This window comes from Pleurodeles waltl, chromosome 2_2, assembly GCF_031143425.1.
Source record: "Pleurodeles waltl isolate 20211129_DDA chromosome 2_2, aPleWal1.hap1.20221129, whole genome shotgun sequence".
Classification (NCBI taxonomy): Eukaryota; Metazoa; Chordata; class Amphibia; order Caudata; family Salamandridae; genus Pleurodeles; species Pleurodeles waltl.
The window spans coordinates 661,611,617-661,632,177 of record NC_090439.1 but is presented as its reverse complement, the minus strand read 5'-3'; positions in this window follow the sequence as shown (position 1 = coordinate 661,632,177).

The window sequence follows — 20,561 nt, the reverse complement described above, 5'->3', positions numbered from 1 at the left end:
AAGCACGGAAGAGTATTCACCCCAAAATGAATATACTCACACCATCTCAAAGCTTCGGTTAGTGATATGATGCTTTGCAGGATGAAGGATTTGCCATGTACGGTGCATAGATGTGCACAGTTGGGGAGGCGCTTACCAGAATATCAAAAGCACACTCTTTAGAAGTGTCCTTACAGCCGAAATGCCAGGCACTCTTTTGGGGTTATGAGGCCTAGAAAAACCATCCCAAGAGACCATATAACATGTGCTGCAACGGGGCAATGAAATCATGGGGAGACCATCTCCAAAGAATCCTAACACATGTTCCTTGTTTCCCGTCTGAATAACATTACCTGCCTGAAAGCTGAACCCCAAGTCCTCCCCTCCCCCTTTGCCCCTAGCCTTTAGTGATACCGCCGCTCGAAAGAAAGGGCGCAATAAACAAGAATATATGTAGCACTCCCGAAAAACACAAGCTGCATCATTCTGTGTCTCCTACCACCCCTGTAATAATGCACCCCAACACCCCTTTTGACACTGCACCCCCAAATTTGCCCCCTCCCCCCCTCCCTTCCCACTACCACCAACCTGGAGATTGGAGGGGAGCATAAAAATGATGGTTCCATCACCAAAACCCCCTCCTTTGTAATCACCCTGTTTGTGTGCTGGGAGGGGGAGCACTCTGCCAGCATGGGCTTTGCAGCCCTATGCTTCCTCTCCTGTACCACCTCTTGCACACTGGCCTAGACTCCTCCTCGACCTCTTCTTCTCCTGCATCACTGCCACTACGATACCACCTACTCTTGCTGTCTCCCCCTGCTCCATCTACGTCCCCCTTTCTCCTCTAGGTCCTACCAGCCACCTCTGCTATCCCTCTCTCTCAGCCTTACCTTCTTGATCCTCCCACCCATTCTCCTCTAAGTCCCATCAACCCCCCTCCTCTCCTCCGCCTACTCCCCCTCTTTCTGCACCTCTCTTAGCCTGCCCTTCTTGCTCCGCCCCCACCTCATGTGCTCCCTCTATTCCCGCCCTTTGACTCAGCCTGCACCTATCCTTGCTCTCTCTGCATGTACGCACATACACACTTACAGCCACTTTACAATCCACCATTCACAAGTCCAGCTATGCTCTATACACACATACATATTACTTACCAATTTAGCAGCCATCTCCGACTTACCTCTGCTTTGCCGCCATCAGTCACCTGGTGCCGAGCCCGGGATTCTAACCCTGGTTGTCTGGGTGGAAGTCAAGAACTTACTCACTGGACCACACGGGCTTCCATATCTGTAGCATGTCAAATCTTCCCTATATCATGGATATGAAGTGTCCTTTACAGTGGAAGCCATAAGGAATGACATCAAAACCTTTATGTTGGTGATAGGGTCTGTGGCACAGTCAAAGCCCCTCAAGGTGCTATAGCTCAGTGGCAAGATCAAGTGCCTTTGGTGCAGCAGGCTATCCCTGTATAGGGGTTCAAATCCAGCCAGCGCCTTTAAAGTACTTTTAGGTGGAAAAAAATACAACATTTTATTTTTTTCATTTAGAAAGATTATTTTGACTTCAAAATTACAGGAATAATGTAAGTATTTTATTTTTTGCATTATAAGCCCAAATTTAGAAATCTTGCCCCCCACCTTATCTCCCCCTCCTTTTGCTCAAGTAGGTAAAATAGGAGCAAAGCCTTGTATTCATTGATCAATGTATTCGTTTTTTCCTCAAATTGGGGAACAGAAAGAAGGCATTGTGCTTTGCTTTGCTTTGCAGCCAGGCCAGGCCTTTGGTACTGGGAATTTATACATCCCATTCTTATTCTGCAGCTTTTACCATGAGCCCACGAACGCCCAGGTTCTGTATAGAGGATTACTGCAGGTAATTCTGGACCCTGCTAAATGAGGGTGGGGTCCTTATCTGTAGGCATTCGTAGGGAAAAATCCTTAGCCTAAGACAGTTTGGCAACTTTAAAAATCTGCTGAAGACCATATGTTGAAGGTCGTATCACACCATCATAGAGGAAGCTCGCCAAAGTAATCATGGGAGAACATTATTTGCATAGGACAGCCCCTTTCTCAACCCTATTATTATGCTGCAGTTGCCATGTAGCATTACTAGAGGGCAGCAGCATGAAGATAAATCCACAGAGAGACTTTAAATCTGTTTGCTGAACAACTTCTTGTTCTTGTTGTTTTTTCATCAGCCTATAGAGTAGAGGACTGGAATGACAGAGTGAATGAGTATTAAGGAATGATTGGCCTGTATATGTGGTGAAGGGGGCGCGGGATTTGGAAGGAAAACGGCAACATAAAAGTGTCAAAGCATAGATGCTTGCAGAGAGATAGCGTGAGTGTGCCTTCTGTCTCTTTGAAGGGACATGCGAAAGAAGAACAACAGACCCACAGTCCTCAGGTGGGAGAAGCACGGAAGAGTATTCACCCCAAAATGAATATACTCACACCATCTCAAAGCTTTGGTTAGTGATATGATGCTTTGCAGGATGAAGGATTTGCCATTTATGGTGCATAGATGTGCACAGTTGGGGAGGCGCTTACCAGAATATCAAAAGCACACTCTTTAGAAGTGTCCTTACAGCCGAAATGCCAGGCACTCTTTTGGGGTTATGAGGCCTAGAAAAACCATCCCAAGAGACCATATAACATGTGCTGCAACGGGGCAATGAAATCATGGGGAGACCATCTCCCAAGAATCCTAACACATGTTCCTTGTTTCCCGTCTCAATACCATTACCTGACTGAAAGCTGAACCCCAAGTCCTCCCCTCCCCCTTTGCCCCTAGCCTTTAGTGATACCGCCGCTCGAAAGAAAGGGCGCAATAAACAAGAATATATGTAGCACTCCCGAAAAACACAAGCTGCATCATTCTGCGTCTCCTACCACCCCTGTAATAATGCACCCCAACACCCCTTTTGACACTGCACCCCCAAATTTGCCCCCTCCCCCCCCTCCCTTCCCACTACCACCAACCTGGAGATTGGAGGGGAGCATAAAAATGATGGTTCCATCACCAAAACCCCCTCCTTTGTAATCACCCTGTTTGTGTGCTGGGAGGGGGAGCACTCTGCCAGCATGTGCTTTGCAGCCCTATGCTTCCTCTCCTGTACCACCTCTTGCACACTGGCCTAGACTCCTCCTCGACCTCTTCTTCTCCTGCATCACTGCCACTACGATACCACCTACTCTTGCTCTCTCCCCCTGCTCCATCTACGTCCCCCTTTCTCCTCTAGGTCCTACCAGCCACCTCTGCTATCCCTCTCTCTCAGCCTTCCCTTCTTGCTCCTCCCCCCCATTCTCCTCTAATTCCCATCAACCCCCCTCCTCTCCTCCTAGGCTCCGCCTACTCCCCCTCTTTCTGCACCTCTCTTAGCCTGCCCTTCTTGCTCCGCCCCCACCTCATGTGCTCCCTCTATTCCCGCCCTTTGACTCAGCCTGCACCTATCCTTGCTCTCTCTGCATGTACGCACATACACACTTACAGCCACTTTACAATCCACCATTCACAAGTCCAGCTATGCTCTATACACACATACATATTACTTACCAATTTAGCAGCCATCTCCGACTTACCTCTGCTTTGCCGCCATCAGTCACCTGGTGCCGAGCCCGGGATTCTAACCCTGGTGTCTGGGTGGAAGTCAGGAACTTACTCACTGGACCACACGGGCTTCCATATCTGTAGCATGTCAAATCTTCCCTATATCATGGATATGAAGTGTCCTTTACAGTGGAAGCCATAAGGAATGACATCACAACCTTTATGTTGGTGATAGGGTCTGTGGCACAGTCAAAGCCCCTCAAGGAGCTATAGCTCAGTGGCAAGATCAAGTGCCTTTGGTGCAGCAGGCTAGCCCTGTATAGGGGTTTGAATCCAGCCAACGCCTTTAAAGTACTTTTAGGTGGAAAAAAATACAACATTTTATTTTTTTCATTTAGAAAGATTATTTTGACTTCAAAATTACAGGAATAATGTAAGTATTTTATTTTTTGCATTATAAGCCCAAATTTAGAAATCTTGCCCCCCACCTTATCTCCCCCTCCTTTTGCTCAAGTAGGTAAAATAGGAGCAAAGCCTTGTATTCATTGATCAATGTATTCGTTTTTTCCTCAAATTGGGGAACAGAAATAAGGCCTTGTGCTTTGCTTTGCTTTGCAGCCAGGCCAGGCCTTTGGGACTGGGAATTTATACATCCCATTCTTAGTCTGCAGCTTTTACCATGAGCCCACGAACGCCCAGGTTCTGTATAGAGGATTACTGCAGGTAATTCTGGACCCTGCTAAATGAGGGTGGGGTCCTTATCTGTAGGCATTCGTAGGGAAAAATCCTTAGCCTAAGACAGTTTGGCAACTTTAAAAATCTGCTGAAGACCATATGTTGAAGGTCGTATCACACCATCATAGAGGAAGCTCGGCAAAGTAATCATGGGAGAACATTATTTGCATAGGACAGCCCCTTTCTCAACCCTATTATTATGCTGCAGTTGCCATGTAGCATTACTAGAGGGCAGCAGCATGAAGATAAATCCACAGAGGGACTTTAAATCTGTTTGCTGAACAACTTCTTGTTCTTGTTGTTTTTTCATCAGCCTATAGAGTAGAGGACTGGAATGACAGAGTGAATGAGTATTAAGGAATGATTGGCCTGTATATGTGGTGAAGGGGGCACGGGATTTGGAAGGAAAACTGCAATATAAAAGTGTCAAAGCATAGATGCTTGCAGAGAGATAGAGTGAGTGTGCCTTCTGTGTCTTTGAAGGGACATGCGAAAGAAGAACAACAGACCCACAGTCCTCAGGTGGGAGAAGCACGGAAGAGTATTCACCCCAAAATGAATATACTCACACCATCTCAAAGCTTCGGTTAGTGATATGATGCTTTGCAGGATGAAGGATTTGCCATGTACGGTGCATAGATGTGCACAGTTGGGGAGGCGCTTACCAGAATATCAAAAGCACACTCTTTGGAAGTGTCCTTACAGCCGAAATGCCAGGCACTCTTTTCGGGTTATGAGGCCTAGAAAAACCATCCCAAGAGACCATATAACATGTGCTGCAACGGGGCAATGAAATCATGGGGAGACCATCTCCAAAGAATCCTAACACATGTTCCTTGTTTCCCGTCTCAATACCATTACCTGCCTGAAAGCTGAACCCCAAGTCCTCCCCTCCCCCTTTGCCCCTAGCCTTTAGTGATACCGCCGCTCGAAAGAAAGGGCGCAATAAACAAGAATATATGTAGCACTCCCGAAAAACACAAGCTGCATCATTCTGCGTCTCCTACCACCCCTGTAATAATGCACCCCAACACCCCTTTTGACACTGCACCCCCAAATTTGCCCCCCCCCCCTCCCTTCCCACTACCACCAACCTGGAGATTGGAGGGGAGCATAAAAATGATGGTTTCATCACCAAAACCCCCTCCTTTGTAATCACCCTGTTTTTGTGCTGGGAGGGGGAGCACTCTGCCAGCATGGGCTTTGTAGCCCTATGCTTCCTCTCCTGTATCACCTCTTGCACACTGGCCTAGACTCCTCCTCGACCTCTTCTTCTCCTGCATCACTGCCACTACGATACCACCTACTCTTGCTGTCTCCCCCTGCTCCATCTACGTCCCCCTTTCTCCTCTAGGTCCTACCAGCCACCTCTGCTATCCCTCTCTCTCAGCCTTCCCTTCTTGATCCTCCCCCCCATTCTCCTCTAAGTCCCATCAACCCCCCTCCTCTCCTCCTAGGCTCCGCCTACTCCCCCTCTTTCTGCACCTCTCTTAGCCTGCCCTTCTTGCTCCGCCCCTACCTCATGTGCTCCCTCTATTCCCGCCCTTTGACTCAGCCTGCACCTATCCTTGCTCTCTCTGCATGTACGCACATACACACTTACAGCCACTTTACAATCCACCATTCAGAAGTCCAGCTATGCTCTATACACACATACATATTACTTACCAATTTAGCAGCCATCTCCGACTTACCTCTGCTTTGCCGCCATCAGTCACCTGGTGCCGAGCCCGGGATTCTAACCCTGGTTGTCTGGGTGGAAGTCAGGAACTTACCCACTGGACCACACGGGCTTCCATATCTGTAGCATGTCAAATCTTCCCTATATCATGGATATTAAGTGTCTTTTACAGTGGAAGCCATAAGGAATGACATCACAACCTTTATGTTGGTGATAGGGTCTGTGGCACAGTCAAAACCCATCAAGGAGCTGTAGCTCAGTGGCAAGATCAAGTGCCTTTGGTGCAGCAGGCTATCCCTGTATAGGGGTTCGAATCCAGCCAACGCCTTTAAAGTACTTTTTGGTGGAAAAAAATACAACATTTTATTTTTTTCATTTAGAAAGATTATTTTGACTTCAAAATTACAGGAATAATGTAAGTATTTTATTTTTTGCATTATAAGCCCAAATTTAGAAATCTTGCCCCCCACCTTATCTCCCCCTCCTTTTGCTCAAGTAGGTAAAATAGGAGCAAAGCCTTGTATTCATTGATCAATGTATTCGTTTTTTCCTCAAATTGGGGAACAGAAATAAGGCCTTGTGATTTGCTTTGCTTTGCTTTGCTTTGCTTTGCTTTGCAGCCAAGCCAGGCCTGGCCAGGCCAGGCCTTTGGGACTGGGAATTTAAACATCCCATTCTTAGTCTGCAGCTTTTACCATGAGCCCACGAACACCCAGGTTCTGTATAGAGGATTACTGCAGGTAATTCTGGACCCTGCTAAATGAGGGTGGGGTCCTTATCTGTAGGCATTCGTAGGGAAAAATCCTTAGCCTAAGACAGTTTGGCAACTTTAAAAATCTGCTGAAGACCATATGTTGAAGGTCGTATCACACCATCATAGAGGAAGCTCGGCAAAGTAATCATGGGAGAACATTATTTGCATAGGACAGCCCCTTTCTCAACCCTATTATTATGCTGCAGTTGCCATGTAGCATTACTAGAGGGCAGCAGCATGAAGATAAACCCACAGAGAGACTTTAAATCTGTTTGCTGAACAACTTCTTGTTCTTGTTGTTTTTTCATCAGCCTATAGAGTAGAGGACTGGAATGACAGAGTGAATGAGTATTAAGGAATGATTGGCCTGTATATGTGGTGAAGGGGGCGCGGGATTTGGAAGGAAAACTGCAATATAAAAGTGTCAAAGCATAGATGCTTGCAGAGAGATAGAGTGAGTGTGCCTTCTGTCTCTTTGAAGGGACATGCGAAAGAAGAACAACAGACCCACAGTCCTCAGGTGGGAGAAGCACGGAAGAGTATTCACCCCAAAATGAATATACTCACACCATCTCAAAGCTTCGGTTAGTGATATGATGCTTTGCAGGATGAAGGATTTGCCATGTACGGTGCATAGATGTGCACAGTTGGGGAGGCGCTTACCAGAATATCAAAAGCACATTCTTTAGAAGTCTCCTTACAGCCGAAATGCCAGGCACTCTTTTGGGGTTATGAGGCCTAGAAAAACCATCCCAAGAGACCATATAACATGTGCTGCAACGGGGCAATGAAATCATGGGGAGACCATCTCCCAAGAATCCTAACACATGTTCCTTGTTTCCCGTCTCAATACCATTACCTGCCTGAAAGCTGAACCCCAAGTCCTCCCCTCCCCCTTTGCCCCTAGCCTTTAGTGATACCGCCGCTCGAAAGAAAGGGCGCAATAAACAAGAATATATGTAGCACTCCCGAAAAACACAAGCTGCATCATTCTGCGTCTCCTACCACCCCTGTAATAATGCACCCCAACACCCCTTTTGACATTGCACCCACAAATTTGCCCCCCCCCCTCCCTTCCCACTACCACCAACCTGGAGATTGGAGGGGAGCATAAAAATGATGGTTCCATCACCAAAACCCCCTCCTTTGTAATCACCCTCTTTGTGTGCTGGGAGGGGGAGCACTCTGCCAGCATGGGCTTTGCAGCCCTATGCTTCCTCTCCTGTACCACCTCTTGCGCACTGGCCTAGACTGCTCTTCGACCTCTTCTTCTCCTGCATCACTGCCACTACGATACCACCTACTCTTGATCTCTCCCCCTGCTCCATCTACGTCCCCCTTTCTCCTGTAGGTCCTACCAGCCACCTCTGCTATCCCTCTCTCTCAGCCTTCCCTTCTTGATCCTCCCCCCCATTCTCCTCTAAGTCCCATCAACCCCCCTCCTCTCCTCCTAGGCTCCGCCTATTCCCCCTCTTTCTGCACCTCTCTTAGCCTGCCCTTCTTGCTCCGCCCCCACCTCATGTGCTCCCTCTATTCCCGCCCTTTGACACAGCCTGCACCTATCCTTGCTCTCTCTGCATGTACGCACATACACACTTCTCTTCCAGGGGATCCTCATCAATAGTCATAAACATTGAATATTCCCGCCCTTGTGCGGGGACCCCGGAGCATATATAAAATACACACATATTAACATGTGTAAAAAACAGCAATGCAGGCTATAATGTTAAAAACAGGCTAAAATGCTTTATTTCTATGAAGTTTTTTTTTTTTTTTTTTTTTATATTATAAAGCTACAATAGAGAATAAATATCTACCCAAGCCCCTCAAACTAGGCTTAGGGAAGTAAGCAGCAGCAAACTCTAGAGAAAAAGAGAAAAAACTGCATTGAAAAATAATGAAGCATTCTTAGCCAATAGGCTGCATGCAGGTTAACACAGGAGAACCATAAAAACTTTGGCACCGTGCCTTTAAGACCCTGAGCACCTCCAGTATCCCACCATGCCTCAGGGGTGAAGGAAAGGTGACAGTTGGTTCACAGTTAGGTTAGTTCTTTTTTCCGGCTTCTTCTGAGAGGATCCTGGAGCATTGAGCTCTCAGTTTTTCTGAGTTTTTCTCAGAAAAATTCTTTAAAAAAGCGTTTTTTCATTTTTCACTCGACAAATAATATCTTTGTCTGAGCTAGGAAGGTTTTTTCTGACAGAAAAATGCCTTCTCTTTTTGTCAAATGCCCTGCTTGTGGGAAGAAGAAGGCCCAGTCAGATCCCCACTCTCTGTGCATAGTGTGCCTGCCTCAGAGTCACTGCCCGGACACTTGTAAGTACTGCAAGAACATGTCTAGGAGGACTCTGAAAGACAGAGAGAAGATCCGACTTCATGGGCTTCAGGAGAGGAAAAGAACATCGTCTTCCTCACTTCCCAGACAGCCAGAAGGCCATTCTCAGGAGAGAATGGCCCGGTCGACGTCGACAGGTAGGAAAGTGCCTGTTTGTTCACCGTCGACGTCGTCGCTACCACCGTCTCACCGGCATAGATCGCCGTCGACGGCGACACACCCGACGTCGAAGGGAACGGCGTCGAGGGAACATCAGAGCAGGGGCAGGTCTCCGTCGACGGCAACCCGCCGATCGACGTCGAGCCATCGCCGGCGTGCCCGGTTGCCGCCAAAGGCTGTGCGCCCCCCGACGTCAGGACACACGACGTCGAGATCACCACCACGGCACGAGAAACATCTGCCGTCGACCTCCCATCGCTCCACGTCGAGGCACAGGACGGCGAGCAGGTCGAGGTCCAAGGAGCGTCGTTCGACGTCAAGACACTCAACGTCGAGGCACTCAACGTCGAGGCAGGACCAACCGGCTGGGCGCCCTTCGACGTCGAAACAGCCATCGACGTCGACGCAGGTTTTACCTGTCCCACAGGGAGCAGAACATCGCCCCACGCCAGACAAGGCGCCATCTCCAGTGGTCTCCATACCGAGCGACTCTTCTCGGTCAAGAGCGGCATCATCTGGGCATGTCTCGCCCATCAATTTATCTCCGAGATGGCTGGAGAGCCTTAACAGACCAGCGGCCTCCCCAGATTCGCAGTATTCGCGAATGTACTCACCTACTGCCTCCCTGCCAAGAACGCCATCACCGACAGCCACGGCAGAACGGGCTCGTTCAGCTCCTCGACAACCAACCGCGAGGCCTAGACGCTCTGCTACAGCGTCTCGCAGCAGATCTCGCTCTCAACGGAGATCCAGGTCGCGGTCAAGGAGAAGATCACCCTCTTGGTCTTCATCAGGTTCTTCTGTCGGGCGTTACTCACCCACCCTTACAGATTCACCACCTGCTAGAGTCTCACCGGTGGATGATATTACCACATTCAACGAGGTGTTGCTAAGAGGGGCGCAGAAACTCAACATAGAGGTTCCAGAACCATCTACCGCCTCATCTATCATCTTTGAGACTCTACAACAGAGATCAGCGTCGAAAAAGTTGCTGCCTCTAGTGCCTGGCTTGCTGCAGCCAACCATGGACACTTTTCTGGCCCCAGCATCGCTTAAGTCTGCCCCGGCTAGGATTCTTAAGAAATACAAGGCTCCAGAACAAGACCCTTTATTCCTTAGAAAGGATCCGCCACCGGACTCGGTGATCATAGCTGCCGCCCGTAAGACCCACTCAGTGGCATCTTCATCCACGGTACCCCCGGATAAAGAGAGCAGGCATCTAGACTCTCTAGGGAGGAAGATATGCGGGACGGCGGCTTCAGCAATGAAGGTCTCCAGTGCGTCTGCGCTCCTGGGCAGGTACGATCGTTCTCTGTGGGATTCCCTCAGTAGATTTACAGAAAAATTGCCCAGAGAAGACAGACAAGATTTCCAGGAGATACTACAAGAAGGATGCCTGGTATCCAACCAGGTTATCAGCGCGGCAGCGGATGGGGCGGATTTGGCCGCTCATGGGTACGCACATGGTATCTGTGCGAGGAGATCTTCCTGGCTGAGGCTCACTGGCTTGAAACAGGAAGCACAACAACGCATCCTGAATCTCCTATTTGCCGGGAACTCTCTATTCGGTGCCCATGTAGACGAAGAGATGGCCCGCATGAAGACAGAGGTGGATACCTTGAAGGCGTTGGGCCTCGAAAGAAAGAAAGATTTCAGGAGGAGGTACAGGCCGTATGATAGACGCCCTTTCCAGCAAAGGGTTCAAACCCCTCATTGGGCGCAAAGGTCACAGCAGCGACAGGGACGACCTCTTTTTCAACGAAGAAACACAAGGGAGCGAGGGTCAAGCAGACCTCAACAATCCACTCCAAAAGCACCCACCAAGCAATGAAATCTCGCTTCCCTCGACACTGTACACCACTCCGGTGGGGGGAAGTATTACGGCTTATCTTCACGAGTGGCACTCTATTACAAGAGACAAATGGGTGCTCAATATTGTCGAACATGGCTATTCTCTTCTTTTCAAACAGCCTCCACCACACTTGCCACCAACCAAAGACAATCCATCTCATCTCAGCTTGCTACGCAAGGAGGCTCTCGCCCTCCTAAGAAAGAATGCCATAGAAAAGGTTCCACCGGCACGAAGAGGACAGGGGGTCTACTCCCATTACTTTCTAGTGGCAAAGAAGGATCGAGAGGGCGTTTTCAGGCCAATCCTGGATCTACGGCTGCTGAACAAATACATAAGGAAGCAGAAGTTCAGAATGCTAGCGCTTCACCAGATTTTCCCTCAACTGCATCAGGGAGACTGGATGTGCTCCATCGACCTGCAGGATGCATATTTTCACATCCCAATAGCTCCAAAACATCGAAAATTCCTGCGCTTCCGAGTAGCGTTACAGCATTACCAGTTCAGGGTTCTACCCTTTGGCCTGAAATCTGCCCCAAGAGTTTTCTCGAAATGTATGGCAGTGGTGGCGGCACATCTCCGAAGACAAAGGATATACATATATCCATACCTAGACGACTGGCTACTAACGGCTTCTTCTCCGGAGCAGGCGAGAAGCCATCGGGACATTGTACTAGGAGTTTGCGAAGCTCTAGGTCTTCAGGTCAATCACCAGAAGTCAACCTTGACTCCAACGCAGAATCTTCACTACCTAGGAGCTATCATAAACACAGAACTACAAAAAGTGTATCCTTCGGAGGCACGACTATCCTCAATAAACAAGAAGTGCCAGGACCTGTTGAGAGCCAGCGCACCTACGGCACGTCAGGTGACATCCCTACTGGGCTCTATGGCATCGTGCATTTTTATTGTCCCAAATGCCAGACTCCACATGAGACCCCTCCAAGAGGCATTGGAGACCAACTGGAGCCAGAGAACAGGTCGCTGGGAGGACACGGTGTGGCTACCGGAGGTAGCACTTCAGTCATTGAGATGGTGGATGCACAGACCTCACCTGTCAGTGGGTGCTCCGTTTCACCAGGTGCTTCCATCCGACACCCTAGTAACTGATGCATCTCTTCAGGGTTGGGGTGCTCATCTGGGTCCTTTTCAAGCACAGGGTCTGTGGTCAGACAAGGAAAAGCAGTACCACATCAATCTGCTAGAACTCAGAGCGGTTCATCTCGCTCTCAAGTCCTTCATACCGCTAAATCAGGGGAAAACTCTCTTGATACAGACGGACAATACAACCACGATGTATTACTTTAACAAACAGGGGGGAACGAGGTCCCTACCCCTTTCGCGAGAGTCCCAAGCGATATGGCATTGGCTCCTGGCCAGAGGAATGTCAATTACAGCAGTTCACCTGCCAGGTCAGCAGAACATGGAAGCAGACTTTCTAAGCAGACACCTGGAGGACGTTCACGATTGGGTCCTGCACGGCGAAGTCGCAGAATACATCTTCGCGCAATGGGGTCGGCCTCAACTGGACCTCTTCGCAGACGAAGTAAACAGGAAATGCCCAGACTTCGCATCCAGGTTCTACCGTCCGGGATCTCGAGGGAATGCCCTGTTGATCGACTGGTCAGGGACATTTCTTTACGCTTTTCCGCCGATTCCCCTCTTTCCGGCAGTGATCAGCAAACTTTACAGATCCAGGACCAGAATGATTCTTATTGCGCTGCAATGGCCCCGACAGTTCTGGTACACGGATCTCCTCAACCTGTCAGAAGAACCTCACAGGAGGCTGCCGTGCATACCGGATCTTCTGAGCAGAATGGAGGGCAGGATTCTACATCCCAACCTACCCTCTCTGAGCTTAACAGCATGGCTCCTGAATTCCTGCAGTATGGGCACCTAGGACTCTCGCAGGAGTGTATGAGCATCTTGAAAGAGTCCAAACGACCTTCCACGCGGCGTTCCTACGCTTTTAAGTGGAAGAGATTCTACATATGGTGCTGTCAGAAAGGTCATAATCCCATACGGGCGCAGGAGGATGTCATACTGTCCTATTTGCTTCATCTAGCGAAGTCCGGTCTGCAGGTATCATCTATTAAGGTACATTTGTCTGCTATTACTGCCTATCGCAAATCACCTTCTCAGGAATCCTTCTTTACAAAACCTGTAGTCAAGGATTTCTTAGAAGGTTTGAAGAAAGTTTTTCCGCCAATTCGGAGGCCTTCTCCTCCATGGGAACTGAACATAGTCCTGGCAAAACTTATGGGCTCTCCTTTCGAGCCTATCCATAAGGCCTCTTTACAACACCTTACGTGGAAGACGGCTTTTCTAGTGGCCATTACTTCGGCGAGGAGGGTCAGTGAAATCCAGGCCTTGTCTGCAAAAGAACCGTACACGGTTTTTCATGACAATAGAGTGGTTCTGCGAACTCACCCATCTTTCCTTCCGAAGGTGGTGTCAGAATTCCATATTAATCAGACCATAACTTTACCGACGTTCTTTCCCAATCCGGAGACTCCGGCAGAGAAAGCATTGCACTCATTAGACTTGAAAAGAGTGCTGAAATTTTATCTGGACAAGACAAAATCGATTAGACACTCTAACCGCTTGTTTGTAAACTATGGTCATTTAAGGACAGGAGAGGCAGCTTCGAAACAAACAATATCAAGATGGATAGTTTCTTGCATTGTTAATACTTACCAGCTAGCTAATAGACAATTGCTAGCGCGGCCTAGAGCGCATTCCACAAGGGGTAAAGCGGCTACTGCTGCTCTCCTTAACAATGTTCCGATATCTGAGATTTGTAAAGCTGCTACATGGAAGTCTGTCCATACGTTTACAAGACATTATTGTTTAGACTCAGATGCAAGAGCGGATGCCCAAGTGGGGCAGGCCTCTCTAAGAAATCTATTTGCGTAAGACATATCTATTCCTGCACTTCTATCGGACAGTCCGCTGGGTTTAGGGATGGGCTTGCTAATCTATTCAATGTTTATGACTATTGATGAGGATCCCCTGGAAGAGAAGGATAAGTTACTTACCTGTAAATCCTAGTTCTCTTCCAGGGGTATCCTCATCAAAGTCATAAACAACCCACCCTCCTCCTCGGACGCACGTCTCCTAGAAGTGCAGGACAGACTGTGTTTTGAATCAGTTATACAAATTGTCACCGTAAAAAGAACTGACCTAACTGTGAACCAACTGTCACCTTTCCTTCACCCCTGAGGCATGGTGGGATACTGGAGGTGCTCAGGGTCTTAAAGGAACGGTGCCAAAGTTTTTATGGTTCTCCTGTGTTAACCTGCATGCAGCCTATTGGCTAAGAATGCTTCATTGTTTTTCAATGCAGTTTTTTCTCTTTTTCTCTAGAGTTTGCTGCTGCTTACTTCCCTAAGCCTAGTTTGAGGGGCTTGGGTAGATATTTATTCTCTATTGTAGCTTTATAATATAAAAAAAAAAAAAAAAAATTCATAGAAATAAAGCATTTTAGCCTGTTTTTAACATTATAGCCTGCATTGCTGTTTTTTACACATGTTAATATGTGTGTATTTTATATATGCTCCGGGGTCCCCGCACAAGGGCGGGAATATTCAATGTTTATGACTTTGATGAGGATACCCCTGGAAGAGAACTAGGATTTACAAGTAAGTAACTTATTCTTACAGCCACTTTACAATCCACCATTCACAAGTCCAGCTATGCTCTATACACACATACATATTACTTACCAATTTAGCAGCCATCTCCGACTTACCTCTGCTTTGCCGCCATCAGTCACCTGGTGCCGAGCCCGGGATTCTAACCCTGGTTGTCTGGGTGGAAGTCAGGAACTTACCCACTGGACCACACAGGCTTCCATATTTGTAGCATGTCAAATCTTCCCTATATCATGGATATGAAGTGTCCTTTACAGTGGAAGCCATAAGGAATGACATCACAACCTTTATGTTGGTGATATGATCTGTGGCACAACCAAAACCCATCAAGGAGCTATAGCTCAGTGGCAAGATCAAGTGCCTTTGGTGCAGCAGGCTAACCCTGTATAGGGGTTCGAATCCAACCAACGCCTTTAAAGTACTTTTAGGTGGAAAAAAATACAACATTTTATTTTTTTCATTTAGAAAGATTATTTTGACTTCAAAATTACAGGAATAATGTAAGTATTTTATTTTTTGCATTATAAGCCCAAATTTAGAAATCTTGCCCCCCACCTTATCTCCCCCTCCTTTTGCTCAAGTAGGTAAAATAGGAGCAAAGCCTTGTATTCATTGATCAATGTATTTGTTTTTTTCTCAAATTGGGGAACAGAAAGAAGGCCTTGTGCTTTACTTTACTTTGCTTTGCTTTGCTTTGCTTTGCTTTGCAGCCAGGCCAGGCCTTTGGGACTGGGAATTTAAACATCCCATTCTTAGTCTGCAGCTTTTACCATGAGTCCACGAACGCCCAGGTTCTGTATAGAGGATTACTGCAGGTAATTCTGGACCCTGCTAAATGAGGGTGGGGTCCTTATCTGTAGGCATTCGTAGGGAAAAATCCTTAGCCTAAGACAGTTTGGCAACTTTAAAAATCTGCTGAAGACCATATGTTGAAGGTCGTATCACACCATCATAGAGGAAGCTCGGCAAAGTAATCATGGGAGAACATTATTTGCATAGGACAGCCCCTTTCTCAACCCTATTATTATGCTGCAGTTGCCATGTAGCATTACTAGAGGGCAGCAGCATGAAGATAAATCCACAGAGAGACTTTAAATCTGTTTGCTGAACAACTTCTTGTTCTTGTTGTTTTTTCATCAGCCTATAGAGTAGAGGACTGGAATGACAGAGAGAATGAGTATTAAGGAATGATTGGCCTGTATATGTGGTGAAGGGGGCGCGTGATTTGGAAGGAAAACTGCAATATAAAAGTGTCAAAGCATAGATGCTTGCAGAGAGATAGAGTGAGTGTGCCTTCTGTCTCTTTGAAGGGACCTGCGAAAGAAGAACAACAGACCCACAGTCCTCAGGTGGGAGAAGCACGGAAGAGTATTCACCCCAAAATGAATATACTCACACCATCTCAAAGCTTCGGTTAGTGATATGATGCTTTGCAGGATGAAGGATTTGCCATGTACGGTGCATAGATGTGCACAGTTGGGGAGGCGCTTACCAGAATATCAAAAGCACACTCTTTAGAAGTGTCTTTACAGCCGAAATGCCAGGCACTCTTTTGGGGTTATGAGGCCTAGAAAAACCATCCCAAGAGACCATATAACATGTGCTGCAACGGGGCAATGAAATCATGGGGAGACCATCTCCCAAGAATCCTAACACATGTTCCTTGTTTCCCGTCTCAATACCATTACCTGCCTGAAAGCTGAACCCCAAGTCCTCCCCTCCCCCTTTGCCCCTAGCCTTTAGTGATACCGCCGCTCGAAAGAAAGGGCGCAATAAACAAGAATATATGTAGCACTCCCGAAAAACACAAGCTGCATCATTCTGCGTCTCCTACCACCCCTGTAATAATGCACCCCAACACCCCTTTTGACACTGCACCCCCAAATTTGCCCCCCCCCTTCCCACTACCACCAACCTGGAGATTGGAGGGGAGCATAAAAATGATGGTTCCATCACCAAAACCCCCTCCTTTGTTATCACCCTGTTGGTGTGCTGGGAGGGGGAGCACTCTGCCAGCATGGGCTTTGAGCCCTATGCTTCCTCTCCTGTACCACCTCTTGCACACTGGCCTAGACTCCTCCTCGACCTCTTCTTCTCCTGCATCACTGCCACTACGATACCGCCTACTGTTGTTCTCTCCCCTGCTCCATCTACGTCCCCCTTTCTCCTCTAGGTCCTCCCTGCCACCTCTGCTATCCCTCTCTCTCAGCCTTCCCTTCTTGCTCCTCCCCCCCATTCTCCTCTAAGTCCCATCAACCCCCCTCCTCTCCTCCTAGGCTCCACCTACTCCCCCTCTCTTAGCCTGCCCTTCTTGCTCCGCCCCCACCTCATGTGCTCCCTCTGTTCCCGCCCTTTGACACAGCCTGCACCTATCCTTGCTCTCTCTGCATGTACTCACATACACACTTACAGCCACTTTACAATCCACCATTCACAAGTCCAGCTATGCTCTATACACACATACATATTACTTACCAATTTAGCAGCCATCTCCGACTTACCTCTGCTTTGCCGCCATCAGTCACCTGGTGCCGAGCCCGGGATTCAAACCCTGGTTGTCTGGGTGGAAGTCAGGAACTTACCCACTGGACCACACAGGCTTCCATATCTGTAGCATGTCAAATCTTCCCTATATCATGGATATGAAGTGTCCTTTACAGTGGAAGCCATAAGGAATGACATCCCAACCTTTATGTTGGTGATAGGGTCTGTGGCACAGTCAAAACCCATCAAGGAGCTATAGCTCAGTGGCAAGATCAAGTGCCTTTGTTGCAGCAGGCTAACCCTGTATAGGGGCTCGAATCCAGCCAATGCCTTTAAAGTACTTTTAGGTGGAAAAAAATACAACATTTTAATTTTTTCATTTAGAAAGATTATTTGGACTTCAAAATTGCAGGAATAATGTAAGTATTTTATTTTTTGCATTATAAGCCCAAATTTAGAAATCTTGCCCCCCACCTTATCTCCCCCTCCTTTTGCTCAAGTAGGTAAAATAGGAGCAAAGCCATGTATTCATTGATCAATGTATTCGTTTATTCCTCAAATTGGGGAATAGAAATAAGGCCTTGTGCTTTGCTTTGCTTTGCAGCCAGGCCAGGCCTTTGGGACTGGGAATTTAAACATCCCATTCTTAGTCTGCAGCTTTTACCATGAGCCCACGAACACCCAGGTTCTGTATAGAGGATTACTGCAGGTAATTCTGGACCCTGCTAAATGAGGGTGGGGTCCTTATCTGTAGGCATTCGTAGGGAAAAATCCTTAGCCTAAGACAGTTTGGCAACTTTAAAAATCTGCTGAAGACCATATCTTGAAGGTCGTATCACACCACCATAGAGGAAGCTCGGCAAAGTAATCATGGGAGAACATTATTTGCATAGGACAGCCCCTTTCTCAACCCTATTATTATGCTGCAGTTGCCATGTAGCATTACTAGAGGGCAGCAGCATGAAGATAAATCCACAGAGAGACTTTAAATCTGTTTGCTGAACAACTTCTTGTTCTTGTTGTTTTTTCATCAGCCTATAGAGTATAGGACTGGAATGACAGAGTGAATGAGTATTAAGGAATGATTGGCCTGTATATGTGGTGAAGGGGGTGAGGGATTTGGAAGGAAAACTGCAATATAAAAGTGTCAAAGCATAGATGCTTGCAGAGAGATAGAGTGAGTGTGCCTTCTGTCTCTTTGAAGGGACATGCGAAAGAAGAACAACAGACCCACAGTCCTCAGGTAGGAGAAGCACGGAAGAGTATTCACCCCAAAATGAATATACTCACACCATCTCAAAAGCTTCGGTTAGTGATATGATGCTTTGCAGGATGAAGGATTTGCCATGTACGGTGCATAGATGTGCACAGTTGGGGAGGCGCTTACCAGAATATCAAAAGCACACTCTTTAGAAGTGTCCTTACAGCCGAAATGCCAGGCACTCTTTTGGGGTTATGAGGCCTAGAAAAACCATCCCAAGAGACCATATAACATGTGCTGCAACGGGGCAATGAAATCATGGGGAGACCATCTCCCAAGAATCCTAACACATGTTCCTTGTTTCCCGTCTCAATACCATTACCTGCCTGAAAGCTGAACCCCAAGTCCTCCCCTCCCCCTTTGCCCCTAGCCTTTAGTGATACCGCCGCTCGAAAGAAAGGGCGCAATAAACAAGAATATATGTAGCACTCCCGAAAAACACAAGCTGCATCATTCTGCGTCTCCTACCACCCCTGTAATAATGCACCCCAACACCCCTTTTGACACTGCACCCCCAAATTTGTCCCCCCCCCTCCCTTCCCACTACCTCCAACCTGGAGATTGGAGGGGAGCATAAAAATGATGGTTCCATCACCAAAACCCCCTCCTTTGTAATCACCCTGTTTGTGTGCTGGGAGGGGGAGCACTCTGCCAGCATGGGCTTTGCAGCCCTATGCTTCCTCTCCTGTACCACCTCTTGCACACTGGCCTAGACTCCTCCTCGACCTCTTCTTCTCCTGCATCCCTGCCACTACGATACCACCTACTCTTGCTCTCTCCCCCTGCTCCATCTACGTCCCCCTTTCTCCTCTAGGTCTTACCAGCCACCTCTGCTATCCCTCTCTCTCAGCCTTCCCTTCTTGCTCCTCCCCCCCATTCTCCTCTAAGTCCCATCAACCCCCCTCCTCTCCTCCTAGGCTCCGCCTACTCCCCCTCTTTCTGCACCTCTCTTAGCCTGCCCTTCTTGCTCCGCCCCCACCTCATGTGCTCCCTCTATTCCCGCCCTTTGACACAGCCTGCACCTATCCTTGCTCTCTCTGCATGTACGCACATACACACTTACAGCCACTTTACAATCCACCATTCACAAGTCCAGCTATGCTCTATACACACATACATATTACTTACCAATTTAGCAGCCATCTCCGACTTACCTCTGCTTTGCCGCCATCAGTCACCTGGTGCCGAGCCCGGGATTCGAACCCTGGTTGTCTGGGTGGAAGTCAGGAACTTACCCACTGGACCACACGGGCTTCCATATCTGTAGCATGTCAAATCTTCCCTATATCATGGATATGAAGTGTCCATTACAGTGGAAGCCATAAGGAATGACATCACAACCTTTATGTTGGTGATAGGGTCTGTGGCACAGTCAAAACTCAGCAAGGAGCTATAGCTCAGTGGCAAGATCAAGTGCCTTTGGTGCAGCAGGCTAGCCCTGTATAAGGGTTCGAATCCAGCCAACGCCTTTAAAGTACTTTTAGGTGGAAAAAAATACAACATTTTATTTTTTTCATTTAGAAAGATTATTTTGACTTCAAAATTACAGGAATAATGTGAGTATTTTATTTTTTGCATTATAAGCCCAAATTTAGAAATCTTGTCCCCCACCTTATCTCCCCCTCCTTTTGCTCAAGTAGGTAAAATAGGAGCAAAGCCTTGTATTCATTGATCAATGTATTGGTTTTTTCCTCAAATTGGGGAACAGAAATAAGGCCTTGTGCTTTGCTTTGCGTTGCTTTGCTTTGCTTTGCTTTGCAGCCAGGCCAGGCCTTTGGGACTGGGAATTTAAACATCCCATTCTTAGTCTCCAGCTTTTACCATGAGCCAACGAACGCCCAGGTTCTGTATAGAGGATTACTGCAGGTAATTCTGGACCCTGCTAAATGAAGGTGGGGTCCTTATCTGTAGGCATTCGTAGGGAAAAATCCTTAGCCTAAGACAGTTTGGCAACTTTAAAAATCTGCTGAAGACCATATGTTGAAGGTCGTATCACACCATCCTAGAGGAAGCTCGGCAAAGTAATCATGGGAGAACATTATTTGCATAGGACAGCCCCTTTCTCAACCCTATTATTATGCTGCAGTTGCCATGTAGCATTACTAGAGGGCAGCAGCATGAA